We start from the raw sequence: 22303 nt of genomic DNA, 5'->3' as shown, positions 1-22303 counted from the left end.
TTTCTTAATCTCTTTTGACCCTAGGCTTGCCCTAGTAGTCCTGGTACTCACTTTTGAGCTTATGTTTTCAGGTTGACCATCAAATGGCCATTGAGACCAATTCTTTTGATTAAGCTTGCTTAAAAATCATTGTCTAACTTGTTTGTTTTGTAGGTGGCTTGGCTCACATGTCTTAAGCCTTGTGCCTTGCACATCCATGTGCCTCTAATTAACTGTTGGTGGCTGTTTCCTTTTTGCTTTGTTTGAAGTTGCATACTAACATCTGCTTGACTGTTTCAGGTGCTTTAGTTGCTTAGTTCCTTGTGAACTTTTTGCTTTGCTTTGCTTGTATAAGCAATTTGCATTGAGGTATGTCTCCTTTACTTCATGTAGTCTGGAAGACCTGGCCTGTTACTTGGCCAGGCAACTGTTTGAAGTCCTCCTTAAGAGGCAATGTTTGTGGATGTTTAATTTTGTCCTTGCATAGAGTCAAAGTCCTCCTAAGTGAAGAGGCAATTGGTGGAAGGTAGGGATATGCAATCTACCCCCCACTATTCAGTGTGTCATCTGCTTTGCTCACACCACTGTGTTGATGCATTACAGATAAAAACCCAAGATCTTGTACGATTGTACAGTTGAGTCAGTTTCAAATGTGTAGAAGGGTTCCCACTTTCTGAACCCACACATTCTTGTCTTGAGCTCTCCCAGGCCAGGGATAAGAGCTGTGAAGTCTTATCTTCACTCACCTTTCATCTGCTTCACCTTAGCCCCTCAATGGCAAGGTTAAGAGCACATTCACCCCATTCCAGAGGTTTGTTTGTTGAGGTTGATATGACCCCTTGACTAAAACCTAACCCTTGTTTGAGCCACTTGTTTATGTATAGCGTGTGCTATCTGTGCTTGTAGGATTGTTTGACTTGCTTCCTGTGCAAGTTAGGATTGTTTGACTTGCTTCCTGTGCAAGTTAGGATTGTTTGACTTGCTTCCTGTGCAAGTTAGGATTGTTTGACTTGCTTCCTGTGCAAGTTAGGATTGTTTGACTTGCTTCCTGTGCAAGTTAGGATTAGTTTAGACTTGCTTCCTGTGCAAGTTAGGTTTTACTTGGCTTGCTTCCTGTGCAAGTTAAGTGTGTGTGGCTTGCTTCCTGTGTGAGCCATGCTTAGGATAGGTTGGCCCTTGTGCCATTTAGCTAGAAACCTTAACTTAGGGATGATTTGCATGATAACATCTAGGCTCGAGTCGTAGTCTCCCTAGTTGTGTCTCCCTCTGTTATCTGGTTAGGCTAGAACCTTTATCCCTGCGTAGGGGAACTACATCGCCCTGATCTTCATACCAGATGAAGTATGTAGGCAGGAGATTGAGCTGATCTCTCCGGGCGCCCTTTTCTTTTTTGTGTGTTTGTTTGACAATTGCTAGGCTCGAGTGCCTGACTCCTTAACAATTTGTTGTCTGTTTTGTTTGAGTGTGTGCTTGACAGTTATAGGCTCGAGTCCCCGACTCCCTATTAACTTGTTGTCTTGTTGTGTGCTTGGAAGCTGATGTAAGTCCATCGAGTGGCATTTGGGTTCCAGTGCGTGTGTTTGGTTCGGATGCTGATGTAAGCCCAGTGATTGGCCTTCAGGCTCCATGTTTGCCTTCTTGTGTGTGTTTAGGTTCGGATGCTGACATTAGTCCAGTGATTGGCAGTCGGGCTCCACGTTTGCCTTTGTCCTGTTTGTTTGTGTGAGTGTCAGCCGAGCTACGAATGCTCTGATTCTTCTCTCGTCCGAGAAGATACGTAGGCATAGGATGCGATATCCTAGCGAGCATGTGTCGTTTCCCCAGTCCGAACTACTTGGACTCTGATGTCTATGCCTGATAGACTAAGTAGGCCCAGGATGCGATATCCTGCCGAGTCAGTTTCAGTCAGTTTCTTTTGTCTCTTTTCAGCCAGTGTGTGTGTGTGTGTTTATGAGCAGTGTTTTAGCAACCAATATTCCTTCCTTTTGTGCGTGGATCCCGTAGAGTACTACGGATGCGTAGGGGTGCTAATACCTTCCCTTCGCATAACCGACTCCCGAACCCATACTTTTTGGTCGCGAGACCATGTTCTTTCCCAAGTTTACTCTGAGCGTTTCCTTTCCCTATTTTGGGATAAATAACGCACGGTGGCGGCTCTGTTGTTCTTTCTTTCCCGCCGGTTTTTCGCGTGATGCGACAGCTGGCGACTCTGCTGGGGATATAGAGAAGTTGACCTCTGCTGGTCCATCTTCCCTGAGCGAGTCTCTCCTAGCGCTCTCTAGGATTAGGGTTTGGTTGCTGTTTGCTGTTTTTTTTATTGCATTCTTTGTATATATTTGCATTTACTGTTTGCATTTATTATTTGCATTAATGTTTGCATTCATTCATATTCATCTGTTCATCTGGCTGTGTTTCTCTGTTTGGGGGTGGGAGTTACATGAGGTAAAAGGCCCAATACCCAGGTTATGAGTGAAATCTAGGAAACCTAGGAATAGAGTGATTCATGGGAAGCGGGTGGTGTACGCCACTTAGCGGAACATTGATATCACGAGCAGTTCAGACCCTGGTGGGATATTATCGGTGCATACATCGGGTGTGCACAGGATGATATTCTGCGAAAGGTTATTTATGCTGCGTTTCTCTCGACTTTACCCTGGCCTAGACTACACCCGTGAGTGGGGAAGGGTTCATTATTACAGGTACCGTTGGTGACTCCTGGTACTGATCGTGACCACGATTTATATTTCTGGACGCCGGAGGTTTGACCCTGGTATTGATCAGAGGGTTCCGTTTATTTCGGATCCCTGGGCTGAATTTGAGGGTACTCGCTCGGATGGTGACTCAGTTCTCCAGATTTGGGTTCAGATGCCAGCTCCTCAGATGACTTTGGGGTTTCAGATGGTTCCTCAGATGCCAGTTCCTGCCAGTCTTGGCTCCATCATTTGCATCATAGCATGTTTATTTTCCAAAAAAAATAGTAATGCATGAAAATGAAAAAAGTTAACTCGCATACGCATATCCTTTTCAGGATCATTCATGATAAAATAGCATCCGCATCCGCATCATGCATATCATGCACATACTTGCATTACAGACATGTTTGGAGAGACTTCTCACTTCGGTTCCTGACTGAGACAGGATTGCTGACCGCCGACCGCATCGTTACTCAACCAGACTCAATCATCAGAAGATTATGGATCAAGTACAAGCCGAGTTGGCTGAGATGAGGGCAAACATGGCCCAGTTCATGACAACGATGCAAGGAGTTGTTCAGGGGCAAGAGGAGCTGCGTGCCTTAGCCCAGAGACTGGAAGCCATGATTCCACCAGTCCACCGTGCTTCACCAGTGGGTGTACCCGTTCATGAGAATGCTGCTGTCACTATTCTCGTCAATGATCATGTCGTGGGTGATGAATTGAAGGGGATCAGAATCAGTGAACAGCCTCTTACTGCAGAGACTGTTAATGTCAGAGCAACCCGCGCTCCGGTTCGCCATCCTGGCTCTTCAAAGTTCTTCCAGTTCTAAGAAGCTATACTCCGGGGCACCCAAAAGGGGAGAGATTGAAACAAATGCTGTGCACCGTCGAAGGAGTACGAACAGAGGATCATATCGCCAGGTCGCTGCTGTGACTATTCCAGCAACTCAACAACAACAGAGAAGACCAACTCAGCAGTATCAGACTCCACAACGTCATCCTCAGCAGCAGGCTTACCAGCCTCCCATTGATATTCAAGCTGGTGCTAGTAATGAGAGGAAGAAGATCATTTTTGATCCAATCCCCATGTCCTACGCCGAGCTCTGTCCCTCTCTGTTAGAGCGGAACTTGATTACTCCCAGAGACCCGCCGCCCATACCTGTCAACCCTCGGTGGTGGTATAGGCCTGAACAACATTGTGTGTATCACTCGGGTGCTCCTGGTCATGATGTGGACAGTTGTTTCCAGCTGAAGATGAAGGTTCAAGACCTTGTGAGGTCAGGTATTCTGATTTTGGAAGACTTAGGTCCCAATGCTAATCAAGCTTGAAGATAACAAGTCCCGGGCTGGCGCCGACTTTTTCTTCAGAAGAGTTGTTCAGAGAGCAGAAGCTGCTAATGCAAGAAATACTGACAGTTGTCATCCCTGGTGGGATCTATCACAATTGGGTCACTGTGGGCGTTCCTACAGTTGTTCATAAGTCCTTGTAATAATCACTTTGTTTAAAAACCCTTCTCCCATGCCAAAAGGAGAAGTGATGACATTGTTGGCAACAGTTTGTGCAATGATATTTTCATTCAAATAATTCATGTTAAACATTTGTTTTTCCATTTGTTTTTCCCTTTTCGCTTTTTGCATGAAATTGGTGATCGCAAAAAAAACCCTAAAAAACAAGAATAAAAGCAATCTTCTCATCTGCATAACGATTGTCTTGTTTGATTTTCAAAGAGCTTTTCATCTCTAAATCATTATGCAGGTTGTTTCTCAAACCCATTGAACGTAATGATCAGACGTCATCTCCCAATTTTGAATTCCCTGTATTCGAAGCGGAAGAAGATGATGTTGAAGGGATTCCTGACGAGATTTCCCGACTTCTTGAGCAAGAAAAGAAGATCACTCAGCTGCATCTCGAGAATCAGCAGAACAGCCAACTGGGGCATTATCAAAAAGAAAAAAAGAAGAAAGAGGAGGGTGCAAAATCAAAAAAAAAATCAATCAAAAGAAATCAAAAGAAATCGAAATCAAAAGAAAGAAATCAAAAGAAAACAAAAGAAAAAAAGCACCCTCAAAGTCCCAAGTTGACTGATGCTGAATGGATTCAGAGTCACTACGACCAAGTGAATCCGATCGAAAGGAAGAGATCAACTGCCATGTGTCATAGTCAGTCATATCAGCAGAGAGTGAAAAAGCATTCGACAAGAAGATCAAGCCTCGTGTGTTCCGAGGAACCTTGTGCTCAAGAAAGTCTTGTCTTTCGTGCCCGATTCCAGGGGCAAGTGGACTCCAAGCTATGAATGTCCATATGTTGTCAAAAGAGCCTCTTCAGGCAATGTTTTGACACTCACAACAATGGATGGAAAAGTTCACTCGTCCTGTGAATTCCGATGCAGTCAAGAAATACTTCGCCTAAAACAAAAAAAAAGCGAAAGCTCGCTAAGTCGAACACCCCAAAGGGCGACTTAGGAAAAAAGGAGCGTCTCGGTGGATTGAAAACCCGAAAGGGCGATCCAGGCAAAAATTAGAGACATTGAAAAAAAGAATTTGCATCCCGCTAGATTGAACACCTCACACTGGGGCAATCTAGGCAAAAATTAGGGATTTGGCAAGTAACTGCATCGATAAGACTGTGCTCTATATCTGTCATCCGTCAGGGATTCTCGATTCGTCGTCGACTGAAGCGCCGAATACATCGAAAATTCGGAATGGTAGAGGAAAGGTCATTATGTTCAATGTAGTCCTCTCCAACATATATCACCGATTTCAAATTTGTACAGATCTATGGAGTCTCGCCCTTTGCAGACTACCATTCCATCACATTAAATTGAGCTTTTATCCAATTATTTGCATTCTTATTTGTTTCAACTCAACAAACGTTTTGCATGTTTTAATTGATAAAGTATCATTGTTTTCAAAATAAACAAATTTTTCCCAAAATTGTTCTTAAACAAAGTGAACCTTCACAATGATGGAAAGATACTGAGGAGACCCACAGTGCTCTCCCGGGGGTGGTATGATTACCAACAGGTAAGACAATTGTTCGCATCTCAAGCGTGACTGTATCTTTGTCCTACAGAACCTCGTATGGTCTCTCCTCAGTGAAGTTGCCCGACGCGGTGTTGTTTGAAGATGTTCATCTTCATGTCCCCAGTAGTGCAACATTTCTCCCTCCAAGTCCCTATTAGCTCTATTGTGGGGCATCCCCAGTAGAGTGATGTTTGAGCCTTATCATGGGGCATACCTGGGGCACGTTTTTATCTAACAATCTCTTGTACAAGTACTGTTGGATATATTCATTCGCTTGTCAGTGATGATGTGAAGCCTTTATGACAAGAAATCCCGGTAGAGCCTGATCAGGGGCAAGGGACAGTTGAACGGTGAAAAGACAGTGAAGGATTACGACGACGGTCCTGGAAAATTAATCAAGAAGACTCTTCAAAGTCTGATGATTGGAAAGTATGTATAAATCCCAAGAGTTCAACCTCCGTGAAGTACGGACGAGTGGAAAATACAAGATGATGGAGCAGAAAAGTCCAGAAGAGTCTGGGAGTTCTAAAAAATGGAGAGTCAACACTATGGGTGGATGATGGATACCAGTGTTCGACGAGTCGACCGACATCCCTGTCAAACAAGCTGTATCTCCCCAGAGGATTAAGAGTGTGATCTCCCTGGCAGATTCGAGATCGTTGTCTCCTCAGCAAGCCTGAAGGTTATCACGTCCCCAGCCCAAGTCAGTATTGAAGCTATCAGAGTTATTTCCCCTGCAGAGATGCCTGTAGACAGTACCTTCTTTCCCCAGCAGATCTGAGGATTGTTTATCCCCAGCAGGCTTATGCTTGCAAATTTCCCCAGTTGAGAATCCCCGCTGAGCGCCTGGCAGCTATTTTCCCCGGGAGTCCCCTAGTGGAGTTTATCTGTAGACCGTTGGTGTGTTCCCCAACAATTGGTTTTGTGACGCTATCATCTCCAGTGTGGCCGTGAGTGCTTATCCCAAGCAAGGTTTGTGGGAATTCATCTCCAGTATGATATGACGTGCTATCATCCTCGACAGAGTTGTTACTCTCGCCACTATTGTTGTTCTCTCCACTAGGATCGTTCTCCTCAGCAGAATGGTGTGGTTTTTCCTCAGCAAGTTCCCCGAGTGGAGCGGGTCTCATGAAATACATCTCCAGCAGTGATTCTCCTACATATGGATTGGTTGGGTCGTCCCTAGTGGAGTAGTATTTATTTCTCCAGCAGAGTTCATCCTACAAGTGGATTGGACGGGTTTCTGTGGTAGACTGATATCTGTATCCCCAGCGGAGTTGTGTTTGTTTTCCAAGTCTGAAGTTGTCTTCCCAGCAGAGGTTGTGTTGATGGTTCTTCCCCAGCAAAAGTTTGTCTTTCCCCAGCAGGACGGAAGTTGACATGGTTATAGGATCCCCAGCACAGTTCCTGGAGTTCCCCGGTGTTGTCTCTGAAGGAGACGTGTGTTTATGCGTTCATCATTTAGATAAGCATAGCATATTGCATCATTAGTGCATAGCATTTCCATGATCATGGGGCATTGTGTAAAACAAGAAAAAACTCATGCATCAACCTAGCAAGCATATCCATTAGCCCTAGGCCGTGGTGACCAGCCGAGATTGGATTGTTGGAAAGAGTTTAGCATCGCGCCATTGGATCGGTTTCAGAATTGGGTTCATCAGCATGGTCGAGAGGTTGGTGTTTTCCGAACAAGTGATTCCTCGGTCGAGTGGGTATCCCCATCAGTGTTACTCCCAATTGTTAGTGTCTTGCCAGCTTGGGTCTTTTTCCTTAAGCAAATATGGGTGTGTCTGATCTCTCCATGTAGAGTCTACCCCTTAAGCAGAAAGTGTCAATCTTTTCCTGCCATTTCCCCACTGAGATACATCCTCGTGGATGACGGTTGCTTCCGTTCCCTCCCTAATGGGATGGGTTTTCCCTATTGAGTTCTTTCCTCATTAGGATGAGTCTTGATTCAGTCTGCCTTTTTGGATCGATCCTAAATTGGCTTCTTGTTGACTATCTCTTGTGCTGCCCTGGGGCATAAATGAATAGTCGCTCACTAACCGGCACTCATTCATTTCATCCTCAGCGGAATTTGTTGTTGGCTTATACCACCAAACCGGTAGTCGTAAGTCCTATCTTTGTGGTTTTCTACCTACTAGCTGGTAGTTGTAAAATCCCACTTTCCTCCCCTTGTTGGAATTAACCCTTTGTGCTCATCCCGATGATGACTGGTTACTTTTCCGTATTTCTCTGCCTACAAACCGGTAGATGTAATTCCTTTTCTTTGCAGTTATCAGTATCCGGTTTGTAATATTGATATTCTTTCCCTCTGGATACTCGCCTTGATCAAGCAGTATTGTCCCCATTGGGTCTTCCCCTTCCTCTTGGATACTTGCTCCGAGTTAGCAGCTTTATCCCCTGTTGATTGGTCATCTTTTGCATACCTAGTCTGGTACCCAGATGCCTTTCTTTTCGGTCGAGTATTCATTTAACAACCTACAACCCGGTTATGGATAATCTTCCATGCGAGTGTATTATCTACGTTTTGACGGCTTTAGATAATATGTCTCATGTTTTTCCGGTATTCAGACCGAAGGAGTTTCCGACGATCAGGTCGATGTACTCATGGCACAAGGCCAATTTTCCGGTATTCAGACCGAAGGAGTTTCCGACGATCAGGTCGATGTACTCATGGCACAAGGCCAATTTTCCGGTATTCAGACCGAAGGAGTTTCCGACGATCAGGTCGATGTACTCATGGCACAAGGCCAATTTTCCGGTATTCAGACCGAAGGAGTTTCTGACGATCAGGTCGATGTACTCATGGCACAAGGCCAATTTTCCGGTATTCAGACCGAAGGAGTTTCCGACGATCAGGTCGATGTACTCATGGCACAAGGCCAATTTTCCGGTATTCAGACCGAAGGAGTTTCCGACGATCAGGTCGATGTACTCATGGCACAAGGCCAATTTTCCGGTATTCAGACCGAAGGAGTTTCCGACGATCAGGTCGATGTACTCATGGCACAAGGTCAATTTTCCGGTATTCAGACCGAAGGAGTTTCCGACGATCAGGTCGATGTACTCATGGCACAAGGCCAATTTTCCGGTATTCAGACCGAAGGAGTTTCCGACGATCAGGTCGATGTACTCATGGCACAAGGCCAAATTTCCGGTATTCAGACCGAAGAAGTATTCTCCTCTCCGTTGGTGTCGATAAACGTCGAGTTTTTCCCGATCATCCGTTGATGATTTGGTTGTGTCCTCCTTCCCAAGTGAAGTATTCCTCCTCTCCGTTGGTGTCGATAAACGTCGAGTTTTTCCCGATCATCCGTTGATGATTTGGTTGTGTCCTCCTTCCCAAGTGAAGTATTCCTCCTCTCCGTTGGTGTCGATAAACGTCGAGTTTTTCCCGATCATCCGTTGATGATTTGGTTGTGTCCTCCTTCCCAAGTGAAGTATCCTCCTCTCCGTTGGTGTCGATAAACGTCGAGTTTTTCCCGATCATCCGTTGATGATTTGGTTGTGTCCTCCTTCCCAAGTGAAGTATTCTCCTCTCCGTTGGTGTCGATAAACGTCGAGTTTTTCCCGATCATCCGTTGATGATTTGGTTGTGTCCTCCTTCCCAAGTGAAGTATTCCTCCTCTCCGTTGGTGTCGATAAACGTCGAGTTTTTTCTATTCGTCCTATGACGTCTAGTTGTACCTGTCCCCACGTGGATTTACCTCTCCGTTGGTCTTGGTAAACGTTGAGTTTTTCCCATTTCGTCCGTTGACGTATGGTTGTATCCCTTCCGGTCATTCATTAATGTCTGGTTACCTCTCCGTTGGTCTTGGTAAACGTCGAGTTTTTCCTAGTTGTCCGTTGACATCTAGTTGTGATTTCTTTTCCCATTCATCGTCGTTGCGATGTCTGGACGTGGCCGTACCTTTTGAAAACAAAACCAAAATATATACCCAGTAATAAAAATCAAATCCCAGTGGACGTTTCCATTGGTGGATCCCTGTTGTGCAAATTCTACGGTTCTTGGTATTCAATCCCTGTTTACCCTGAAAGTCTGACAGCCGTTGCTCTCATCCATTCGGGTTCCCAGCTGATTGAATAGGGGCAGCTGTAGCACCTCAAATTTGCACCTATCATTGTACATACATTTTCATATTAGGTCATAGCATATCATGGTCCATTGCATAGCATTGCATTGCCTTTTTGCCTCAAGTGCAAGCCAATCAGAAGAATTAGGTCAAACTGATCAGGAGATCAGTCAACCAAGCAAGCAAGCACAATTCTCAAGGAGCCAAGGCCCTAGGGTTTGTCCAAAAAGTTCACATGACTAGAGGGTTCATTTGAAGTGTTCAAGTCAAGGGTTGAAGGCTCAGAGGTCATCAGCTTATGCACAGACAGTTAAAAACCCTAGAAAGTCAACAGTCAGTCAAAGCAGTGGATGGTGGCCATTCTTGTGGAATTTGGGCACCATAATCAATAATCAAGAGTTCATACAACTTGGGACATCATTTGAAGTCAATTTCTCAAGGAATTAGGGTTTGGAATTCATCAGAAGAGGCTCAGTCAGGCAGAAACCCTAAAAGTCAACTGTTGGTCAACTGTCCATTTAATCAGTGATTTGATGATTGGAATTGGTTTGTGAGAGCTCATTCATGGCCAAATAGTCCTCATACATCATGTCAAACACCATCATGGAAGAATTTGAAGCCAGATCAAAAATTTCCAAAAATGGAAACTGGGCCTGTAACTGAAACTTACCAAAAATGGAAAGTTTTGATCCTCAAACTTACATCATGATACAAGCTTCAAATGAATTTTTTCCCAACATGAAAGTTGAAGATCTTGTTCTCCCATTTCCAAAAAGTCCAAGAACTCTCAATTCCCATGTGTGGTTGGCAAGTTATGATCGAATCGATTTCAGAAAATATTGAACTTCAAAAGGCCATATCTCTCAAACCGTTTGGCCAATTTTGGTGGGGTCTTTTCCTACAAGTCACATTTGATCCCCTCTTTCCAAAAATATAAATTTCATGAGCCAAAACTTCACCAATCAAAATGGCATTTTTTGACCTATCCCATTTAAATGCAAGTTTGACCAATGTTTGACTTTTTGATATAAACATTTTTCTAACATTTGGCCAATTGGAATAGCTCAGAAATATCATTTAAAATTTGTTTGCCAAGTCAAATTATGCAGTACATGAAGCCATTACTTAGTTGCTTGGAATTTGAAAAAAGTACAAGTTTCACCATGTTATCCATACTTGCATTTGAGCCATGCTTTGTACTTCATCAAAACAGAAAATTAGAAGGCCATGCTCTGTCATTGTGAACCTGATTAGCAGCCTAACCAACAGCAAAACAAAGGCCATGCTTGCTTGCTTGAAATTGGGAAGGAAGGACCAAAACCATGCCATGCCTTGTACTGTCCAACAGCAGACTTAAGCACCATTTTTTCTGTCATGCTACACACTAATTGCAGCCACAAAAACATTGCAACACAGAAAAAAAGATCACTCATCAAAAAAAACTGCATTGACCTTGCTTTGCATTACTACTTTTCTGTCCAATCTCTCAAAGAACCAGCATTGCCTTACCTCAAGCAACATCCAATAGCATGGCTTCCTCACTTTCTGTCATGGAGTAGCAGCAGCAATACACTGCACACAAGACTTCACTCATCCTTGCTTTGCATTTCTGTTTTTCTATCCAAAAGCACCAAAGTTACAACCATGCCCTGGGCCACAAAGCAACCATGACAGCAGACCTTTCATCATTTTTCTGTCATGAGTAATACCAATAGCAAGAACAAACCATTTTGATTCATTCTCTAAAAAACATCATCTTGCTTTGCATTTCAAAGAATCCTGTCCAAAACACCAAGAAGCCTCATTCACTTTGCCTTGACATTTTTCAAATGCTGTCAAAAAGAACAAGCAGCACAAGACAGCAGGGGTTATGTTTGTTTCCTGTCATGTGAAACACTACTAGGAGCAAAAACCAAAGATCTTCACACTCTCTCAAACCTCACCTTGCTATTTCCTTTGCATTTCAAACTTTCTGTCAAACACCACAGACCAAACACTTGTCCTCTTATTTCTCTCAAGCCTCAATCCTTGCATTTACCAAGTCAGTCCAAACTCACAAAAGCAACCTAGCCTGGCCCTGTTTGATACGATCCAAACTGCATTTCCTGTCACTAACAAACTCTGCAGCCAACCTAACCAACAAACACAAACCAATTTCACTCATTCATTCAAACTCATCTTACTTGCATTTACCAAAACTGTCAAAAACTCAAAAAGTGGCCAAGCCTTGCATTGTATTTTGACCATCCATTCACCATTGCCAAACACTGCTAGCAGCCACTTGGTCAAGAGAAAAAACACAAAAAACTCACTCAAAGCCAACTTCATCATTCATCATCTACACAAAAACTCACTCCATGGCAGAAGTTGCTTGAGACCATTTCAATCTACACAAGCCAAAGCCAACTTCATCATTCATCATCTGGGACCCTAAGGTGCAACTGTTGCACTTCAGTAACATCAAACAACATCAAGAACACAACTGCCCTTCAATTTTGGTATGAATTCGACCTCCCTATTTTGTCAAATTGATACATGCTTTGGATAGGTTCTTTTATGCTGAGTTTAGTGATGCCTTTATTTTTGAAAATGGTTGTGTATTCATGAAGATGTGATGAGATGAAGTTTGATACTCGAAAATGTTTCCATTGATTTCTTGTTGTGTAGTTCAAATTAATGAAAACCAATGTTGGATTCATGTTGTATGTTGTTTGATGAACACAATGGTATAGCCAATTGCAATTTCTGAGCATCTTTTAAAAATTCGATTGAAAGAGGGATGAAGGTTTGAAACCCTAGAAAATGCATTCCCCAGATTTCCTTCATTTTCACGTGCATGGCCCTTTCTTCCTCCAACCAATAGAAACATTTCAATTTTATGGCCAAAACGACCGTGTTTAATTAAGTGAATCAGGGAATTACAAAAATGCCATTCTTGCTTCATTTATTCCATTTTAATTTCACATTTTTATAACCAATCTTGCAAAAATCATAACTTGCTCATTTTTGATCCAAATTCAATGGGATTTTTTGTGTTGTGTTCATCATGATCTCTACTTTTTTATCATAATTTTTCCAGAATTTTGTGATCAATGGATTTTAATTTGTATGAGGGTTTGTGACATGTATGCACATTTTGTACACTTTGCCAAAACATTTGTGAAATGGTGATACTTTATCCAATGGCTCCCAATTTTTTTGTGATTAAACTAGACACACTCATGGTGATTTTGGTGTAGAGTTTGTGAATTTATCATTTGTGGTTTGTGAGATATGATTTTTTGAATTAGGGTGTGACAATTTGTGTCACACCATTGATGTCCAATTTGCTGATTTTTGTATCCATGCTTCTTGACCTCCAATTGATCTGAGTTTTTGCATGAGCCTACTCTTGTATGTCTAGTTTACATGTGAATTTTCTTGGAATTATTTGTGGCATTTCCTAATTGTTTGAGATTTTCTCCCCTGGTTAGTCAAATGTTGACTTTGTGTGACACATGTTCCCATTTCATTTGTGAAATTCTCATACTTTATTGGATGGACATGGAATTTTACATGAGATAACTAGACATCCTCATCTTTGCCATGGCTTTAGTCCCATTCATTTATCATACACCATTCTTGACTTATGATTTTTCCAAGTTGATGCATGTTTGGTTGACTTCCTTAAGCATGTTCAAAATGGCTTTGACTTTCTGATTTTCATTGACTGCCTTCCACTTGTCCAAATGAGATGAAATTTGACATGCTTACCATGCTATGGGTTGTGATTGATCATGATTTATTTGGTGATTTTTGGAAATGTTTAAGATTGCTTTTGAGTTAAGTCTTGCTGTTGACTTCTATGAGCTTCTGTTTGCCATACTTTGACCTAAATGGTTCATGAAATGATGATGATGATTGATATGAATGTGAACCCAATTGGTTTTGTTTCCTAATTGTTTGAACATGATTTTGGATACTTACCCCTTGCTGTTTTGACTTTCTTAATCTCTTTTGACCCTAGGCTTGCCCTAGTAGTCCTGGTACTCACTTTTGAGCTTATGTTTTCAGGTTGACCATCAAATGGCCATTGAGACCAATTCTTTTGATTAAGCTTGCTTAAAAATCATTGTCTAACTTGTTTGTTTTGTAGGTGGCTTGGCTCACATGTCTTAAGCCTTGTGCCTTGCACATCCATGTGCCTCTAATTAACTGTTGGTGGCTGTTTCCTTTTTGCTTTGTTTGAAGTTGCATACTAACATCTGCTTGACTGTTTCAGGTGCTTTAGTTGCTTAGTTCCTTGTGAACTTTTTGCTTTGCTTTGCTTGTATAAGCAATTTGCATTGAGGTATGTCTCCTTTACTTCATGTAGTCTGGAAGACCTGGCCTGTTACTTGGCCAGGCAACTGTTTGAAGTCCTCCTTAAGAGGCAATGTTTGTGGATGTTTAATTTTGTCCTTGCATAGAGTCAAAGTCCTCCTAAGTGAAGAGGCAATTGGTGGAAGGTAGGGATATGCAATCTACCCCCCACTATTCAGTGTGTCATCTGCTTTGCTCACACCACTGTGTTGATGCATTACAGATAAAAACCCAAGATCTTGTACGATTGTACAGTTGAGTCAGTTTCAAATGTGTAGAAGGGTTCCCACTTTCTGAACCCACACATTCTTGTCTTGAGCTCTCCCAGGCCAGGGATAAGAGCTGTGAAGTCTTATCTTCACTCACCTTTCATCTGCTTCACCTTAGCCCCTCAATGGCAAGGTTAAGAGCACATTCACCCCATTCCAGAGGTTTGTTTGTTGAGGTTGATATGACCCCTTGACTAAAACCTAACCCTTGTTTGAGCCACTTGTTTATGTATAGCGTGTGCTATCTGTGCTTGTAGGATTGTTTGACTTGCTTCCTGTGCAAGTTAGGATTGTTTGACTTGCTTCCTGTGCAAGTTAGGATTGTTTGACTTGCTTCCTGTGCAAGTTAGGATTGTTTGACTTGCTTCCTGTGCAAGTTAGGATTGTTTGACTTGCTTCCTGTGCAAGTTAGGATTAGTTTAGACTTGCTTCCTGTGCAAGTTAGGTTTTACTTGGCTTGCTTCCTGTGCAAGTTAAGTGTGTGTGGCTTGCTTCCTGTGTGAGCCATGCTTAGGATAGGTTGGCCCTTGTGCCATTTAGCTAGAAACCTTAACTTAGGGATGATTTGCATGATAACATCTAGGCTCGAGTCGTAGTCTCCCTAGTTGTGTCTCCCTCTGTTATCTGGTTAGGCTAGAACCTTTATCCCTGCGTAGGGGAACTACATCGCCCTGATCTTCATACCAGATGAAGTATGTAGGCAGGAGATTGAGCTGATCTCTCCGGGCGCCCTTTTTCTTTTTGTGTGTGTTGTTTGACAATTGCTAGGCTCGAGTGCCTGACTCCTTAACAATTTGTTGTCTGTTTTGTTTGAGTGTGTGCTTGACAGTTATAGGCTCGAGTCCCCGACTCCCTATTAACTTGTTGTCTTGTTGTGTGCTTGGAAGCTGATGTAAGTCCATCGAGTGGCATTTGGGTTCCAGTGCGTGTGTTTGGTTCGGATGCTGATGTAAGCCCAGTGATTGGCCTTCAGACTCCATGTTTGCCTTCTTGTGTGTGTTTAGGTTCGGATGCTGACATGAGTCCAGTGATTGGCAGTCGGGCTCCACGTTTGCCTTTGTCCTGTTTGTTTGTGTGAGTGTCAGCCGAGCTACGAATGCTCTGATTCTTCTCTCGTCCGAGAAGATACGTAGGCATAGGATGCGATATCCTAGCGAGCATGTGTCGTTTCCCCAGTCCGAACTACTTGGACTCTGATGTCTATGCCTGATAGACTAAGTAGGCCCAGGATGCGATATCCTGCCGAGTCAGTTTCAGTCAGTTTCTTTTGTCTCTTTTCAGCCAGTGTGTGTGTGTTTATGAGCAGTGTTTTAGCAACCAATATTCCTTCCTTTTGTGCGTGGATCCCGTAGAGTACTACGGATGCGTAGGGGTGCTAATACCTTCCCTTCGCATAACCGACTCCCGAACCCATACTTTTTGGTCGCGAGACCATGTTCTTTCCCAGGTTTACTCTGAGCGTTTCCTTTCCCTATTTTGGGATAAATAACGCACGGTGGCGGCTCTGTTGTTCTTTCTTTCCCGCCGGTTTTTCGCGTTATGCGACAGAGAGGGAATCACTTCTGGTGCAGGAAGAAGAAGCGTTGGAGGAACCTTCTAAAGAAAAGGTTCAATAATACCAGAAAATCTGGCATGGAAGTTCCTTTGGGCTTCCTTCAGGCACATAAATCCCAACTCCCTGGAACTGAAGTATATCCATCTTCTGAAGTTGTCACATAGAGTACACACTTCAGAGAGGTTTGTATTAGAAGTGTAAACCTCCCTTAAAGTGTCCAGTCTGGAAACAACCTCACTTTTAAACTGCAGAAATAATTCATCCTGATGAGTAGGACGAATGTTGGTTTGAAAAGATGTTTGATCATAATAGAGAAGAGGGTTCTGTCCGGGACTACAATGACATCAACATATGATTCAAACTGTTTTACTAAATAATCAAATTCCTCAGTGGTAGAGGGTTCATTGTTTCTAATTCGTTCCATGAGTTCATCAATGACAGGTTCATCAATCAAAGGTTGAGGGTGGAGTTGGTGGAATGGGTATGTCTTCTGGAAAGGCATGGGCTTTTGGAATGGTTAGGGTTATTGAAGTGGGTGTGGAAAAATTAGAGTCAGAAGAATGATCTTCTATTTCCAAAGGTTGATGGGTTATGTGAGTAGTTTCAGATGTGGTATTAGTATTTAAGATTTGGGAGAGTAGGTTTGTTGGTATAATGATAATGGGTTCAGAGGGAGTTATAGTGGTTGTGATGGTAGTTGATTCAACAATTGTTGGAATAGGTATGAGGAGTGTTACATAGATAGATGGCATAGGTGTGGTTATTGTTTCAGAAACACTTGATGGTCTTGGGGGAGGGGGGGTTATAGTTCCAAAAGGAATATATGGTGGGGAGAAGGTTATGGAGGAATAGATGAAGTAGAGAGATCATAACTAGTAGAGAAAAAAGAAGTCGCAATCATAGGAGACTTACCATGATTCCTAGAAAGAGTCACTTTAAAAATCCTAGCAGGCTCATAACTGACAAAATCTGCTTCTGGTCTCATTGTGTCTCTCATAATTCTAAGTCCAAAAGTCCTAGCAACTTTGATGGGAGGTCTGCCAGATCTACAAGGTCCTTCACCAAAAGATTAGGCTTCCTTTTTCTATTAAGAGAGTACACATCAATATAGTGATTTGGAAGTTCATCATGAGATAACACAACTGGATGTACACTTGTTGCCAAGCAGTCAACTATATAAAGTTCCAAAACCTCTTTGGATTCTTCCTTGGAAAAGATAGGATAATCATCAATTAGAATCCTTCTAGAAACAACAGACGACTTGTCTAAAATTTCTGAAGGGTAAAAAATAGTTGTGGTCAAGAACATGTTCTTCAGATTACATCCATTGAAATTCTTCCCAATTTCAAAATCCACTTCTTTTGTCATACCTGCTTCCATAAGCTTCTGCACCAGCTTGCTTTCAAACAACATGTCAGAAATTAACCTACCCATAGGTATCCATTTTCTGAGCTTAGTAGATCCATTCCTTGTTTCCTTAACTATCTTCCTCAGATACTTGAAGAGAATGGAATGTGAGTTCATCTTGTCACCACATGATAGATAATACAACATGTACTTCTGATATGTGTTAATGTAATATGGAGAATTTGTAGAAGGTTTGTGATGAATGCAACCCATAATTATCTTGAACCAGATCCTAAGATTTTGATTTAGTTTCTTAGGGTTGGAGGAGAGTTTTCCATCTAGAAAGATAAGTTCTACAATTTCTTCCATTTTACTGTTCTTGGCCAACATATTAAAACATCGTTTCCTAGAACCATCATGACTGAGAAGCTTAGAAATGGTGATCTTGTGACCTAACACATAAGGCGTTACTTGAAGATTCGTAGCTATAGAAAATATTCAGAATTGCTTCACTAACTCAGTGTAAACAGGTCCTTAGAGACGTTCAAAGTAACCTTCCCATCCTCGGGTTCTATAGCATTAATCAATTCAAACCCATTTTCCTTGAGGTTATAAAGATCCACCAATAACTCACAAAGAACTTCTAACTTATTAATTGGGATAGAAATCATAAGCTCTTGAATTCCTTCTTTGATTTGCTCTTGTTGTTGTTCTTGTTGAGCAAATTGTTGTTGAGAAATCAGCGTTGATGAAGAAAAAAAGGTTTTAGGGTTGCAGAGAGTTTTAAGTTTGAAAAAGATAAAGTGTGGGAAGTGATTGTAGCGAAAGTGTGTGAAGTGGGTTTAAATAGAGGTTTTGAAATCATGAATAAAATCTTGAATAATGCATAAAAATCTGACAAGGGGGTAAAACGTGAAGATTTTATCTAATCCCAAGAGGTTTCTTCACCCAATGTGTCACATCAATTGATCGTAAATGGTTCAATTTTCTAAGACAATTGTCTTTAAAACTGTTCCACTAATCGAGACTGGTTGACATCTATTAAATGCAAAAAATGTTCAGTATCCAGAAGACAGATTGTTTAACCAAACAAGTTCTAACTACATACTTCTAAAATTATGAAACCTTCTCACTTCATAAGGCTCAAATGTTTAGAGCCAAAAACAAATCTCAGAGTCTCATTAAACCATTATAAGAGATTAAACATTCTAATATAATCATCATTTTCATTATGGACATAAGTCCATTTTTAAATTTTTTAGAATGAAAATGAACCTATCTTCAGCAAGGGATTTTATAAAGATATCAGCCCATTAATGGTCTGTATAAATAAATTAAAAATTAAGAATTCCCTTATGAATATAGTCACGTATAAAGTGATGTTTTATCTCAATATATTTTACTCTAGAATGCAAAATGGGATTCTTAGATAAAAAAAATTGCATAAGTATTATTACAGAGAATAAGAATGTTACTCTCCTATATCTGAAAAATATTCTAGCCGACTTTTCATCTAGAGCATCTGAGTGTTGCATCCAGAAGTTACAATGTATTCAACTTCAGCAGTTGATAATGCTATTGCTGACTGCCTCTTGCTATATCATGAGATCAGGTTGTCTCCTAGGAACTGGCAACTTCCAGAAGTTCTTTTTTCTCTCAAGTCTATCTCCAGCATAATCAACATCACAATAGTTCACTAGCTTGAAATATTTAGATTTTCTATAATATAAGCCAAGGTTAATTGTACCTTTCAGATACATGAAGATCCTCTTAACAACTATTAAGTAGAATTCTCTAGGATCTGATTGGAAGCGAGGATACAAACAGATACTAAACAAAATTTCAGGCCTAGAAGTAGCCAAATATAAGAGTGAATCAATCATACCTCTGTATACATTTTTCTCTACCTTAGCACTTACCTCATCATTCTCAAGGATACATGTAGGATGCATAGGAATCTTTGACATCTTGCATTCTGACATGTCAAACTTCTTCAGAAGTCCTTGGTGTATTTTCTATGATGAATGTATGTTCCTTCTGGACTTTGATTAATCTGAATTCCTAGAAAGAACTTGAGTTCTCCCATCAGACTCATCTCAAACTTTTCCTGTATAGACTTAGCAAATTCCTTGCACAAAGACGCATTAGTAGAACCAAATATGATATCATCTACATAAATTTGAATAAGAAGGATATCATTTTTGAATGATTTATAGAATAAATTTCTATCAACCTTTCATTTGGTGAAATCATTTTCTAAAAGAAAATTTCTTAGTTTATCATACCATGTTCTAGGAGCTTGTTTTAGACTATACAATGATTTCTTAAGTTTGAAAATAAAATATGGGTTTTTAGGATTTTCAAAACCAAGAGGTTGGTGTACAAACACTTCTTCAGTAATTTAACCATTCAGAAATATGCTCTTAACATCTACCTGGTATAGGACAATGTTATGATTAACAACAAAGGAAATTAAGAGACAAATAAACTATAACATGGAAATTGGTGCAAAGGTTTCTGTATAGTCCATCCCCTCTTATTGACTATAACCTTGTGCAACTAGTCCAACCTTAGTTCTTACTACCTCTCCTTGTTCGTTCAACTTGTTTCTAAAGACCCACTTTGTTCCAATAATGTGAGTTCCTTTGGGTCTTGGAACAAGATCCCACACGTCATTTCTGGATATTTGATTGAGTTCTCCGTGATTAGCCATAATCCATTATGTGCCCACAAGCGCTTTATCAAGCCCATAAGTGTCTCTTTAGAAGGTTTGAATGAGTATCTGGCTCTACCTCAACATCTTTTGCTTATGAAGTCTTACTTTAGAACCTGAATAAGTGATCTCCAGATCTGCAAACTTCTTGACTAGCTTTGACTTTTCAGAGTCAAGCTTATCATCGAATATGACTTGGATTGATTCTTCAACAATATGTGTCTCGGTGTTATATACTCTACAGCCTTTTGAGAATTCAAAGTATCCTAACATGATGCACATCTGTGCCTTAGAATCAAACTTGCTCAGATTGTCTTTAGTGTTCAACATAAAATAAGAACATCCAAAAGGATGAAAATATGAAATGTTGGGCTTTTGATTCTTCCATAATTCATAGGGAGTCTTACCCAGAATAGGTCTTATAGAGATCTTATTATGCATGTAACACGATGTGTTGTTTGCCTCTGCCCAGAAGTGCTTAGCCACATTAGTCTCGTTAATCATGGTTATGGCCATCTCTTGTAGAGTCCTATTCTTCCTCTCTACAAATCCATTTTGTTATGGAGTTCTAGGAAAGGAGAAATCATGAGAAATTCCATTTTCATCAAAAAAAATCAAAATCTTTATTTTCAAACTCTCCACCAAGATCACTTCTGACTTTAACAATTCTGAGATCCTTCTCATTTTGCACTTGGGAGAAGAAGGTAGAAAACACATAATGTGACTCATCCTTGTATCTAGGAAATTTCACCCATTTCCATCTGTTATAGTCATCAATAATGACTAGTCCATACTTCTTACCATTGACAGAAACAATTTTCATTGGTCCAAACAAGTCAATGTGCAGAAGTTCCAATTGTCTAGAGGTGGAAACACCATTTTTAGTTTTGAAATAAGTTTTAGAAAACTTGCCTTTCTGACATGTTTCACAAAGAGCATATGAATCAAACTTCAGATTTGGCAGGCCTCTGACTAAATTAAGCTTATTTAGCTGAGAAACCCTCATCATGCTAACATGGCCCAATCGTTTATGCCACATCCATTTCTATTTATTTACAGACATAAGAAATTTTACATTTCGATTTTTCAAATCAGAAAGTCTTATCTTATAAATGTTGTTCTTCCTCTTTCCATTGAAAAGAACTGAGCCATCCTTTTGATTGACAACTTTACATGACTTTTGATTGAAAATAATGTCATAATCATTATCACTTAATTGACTTATGGACAGAAGGTTATACATTAATCCTTCAACTAATAAAACATTTGAAATAGAATGGGGAGAATCATTACCTACTGTTCCGGAGCCAAAGACCTTCCCGTTATGATCACCTCCGAAACCAATGACGCCTCCAGGCTTAAGTTCCATGCTTTTGAACATGTGCCTTCTTTCTAGAGTCCAGGTACCATGATTGGTGTCTCAAGTACACTGCTAAGGATGTCTACAACATATATCATCTTATCCTTAGGTACCCATAACTTTCTGGGTCCTTTTTTGTTAGTCTTCCTAGAGTTTTTAACAAACTTGAGTTTCTGTGCAAGATATTTATACATGTATGCATAGTTGGAACGAGAATGAGCTTTTGTCTTAGCCTTAGGTTTTGAAAAAGTTTTACCTTTAGGCACAACACCATTTTGTTTACCATAAGGGAAAAAATGGGACTCGATATTTTTTGGTTTATCATCTTTTTCAGAATTATATTCTTCATCAGACTCATAACCAATTCCTCTTATTCCAATTCTGCTTACGCCATAAATCATTGAAGCTATCACGCTTCTATTTAGGCTTCTCGCAAGAAATTTCTAGAAGGACTTGTCATATTTCTTTATGAAATCACCAGAGTCTGTAGAGGCTTCTAAAAGACTTTCCTTCTCAAGTTTGGAACTCTTGTTCTAAAGCACGGAGTTGTTGTTTTTCAAAATAAAGTTTTCTTCACTTAATCTTGAAAAATATTTCTTAAACTTATAATGTGCTTCTGACTCAGATACATGAATCTTTTTCAGATCCTTGTATTTGTTTAGAAGCTTCTGATACTTATCCAAAACTTCTGATAAACTAGATTCAAGTTCAGAATGAGAGAGTTCAACAAATGACTCTTCAGAATCTGACTATGATTTTGATTCTGATTGAATCTTCTCAACATGAGCTTATGTGCATGCCATCAATGACACATTAGCTTGTTCTTCCTTAGAGTTGTCTTCTAAGGATTCTGAATCATCCCATGTAGCCATCCGACCCTTCTTCTTAGGTATGTCTTTCTTTAACTTGGGACATTCATTCTTGAAGTGACCAGGCTCCTTGC

Source organism: Lathyrus oleraceus, chromosome 2 (assembly GCF_024323335.1).
Source record: "Lathyrus oleraceus cultivar Zhongwan6 chromosome 2, CAAS_Psat_ZW6_1.0, whole genome shotgun sequence".
NCBI classification, from domain to species: domain Eukaryota; kingdom Viridiplantae; phylum Streptophyta; class Magnoliopsida; order Fabales; family Fabaceae; genus Lathyrus; species Lathyrus oleraceus.
Note: the sequence above shows the minus strand (reverse complement) of the source record.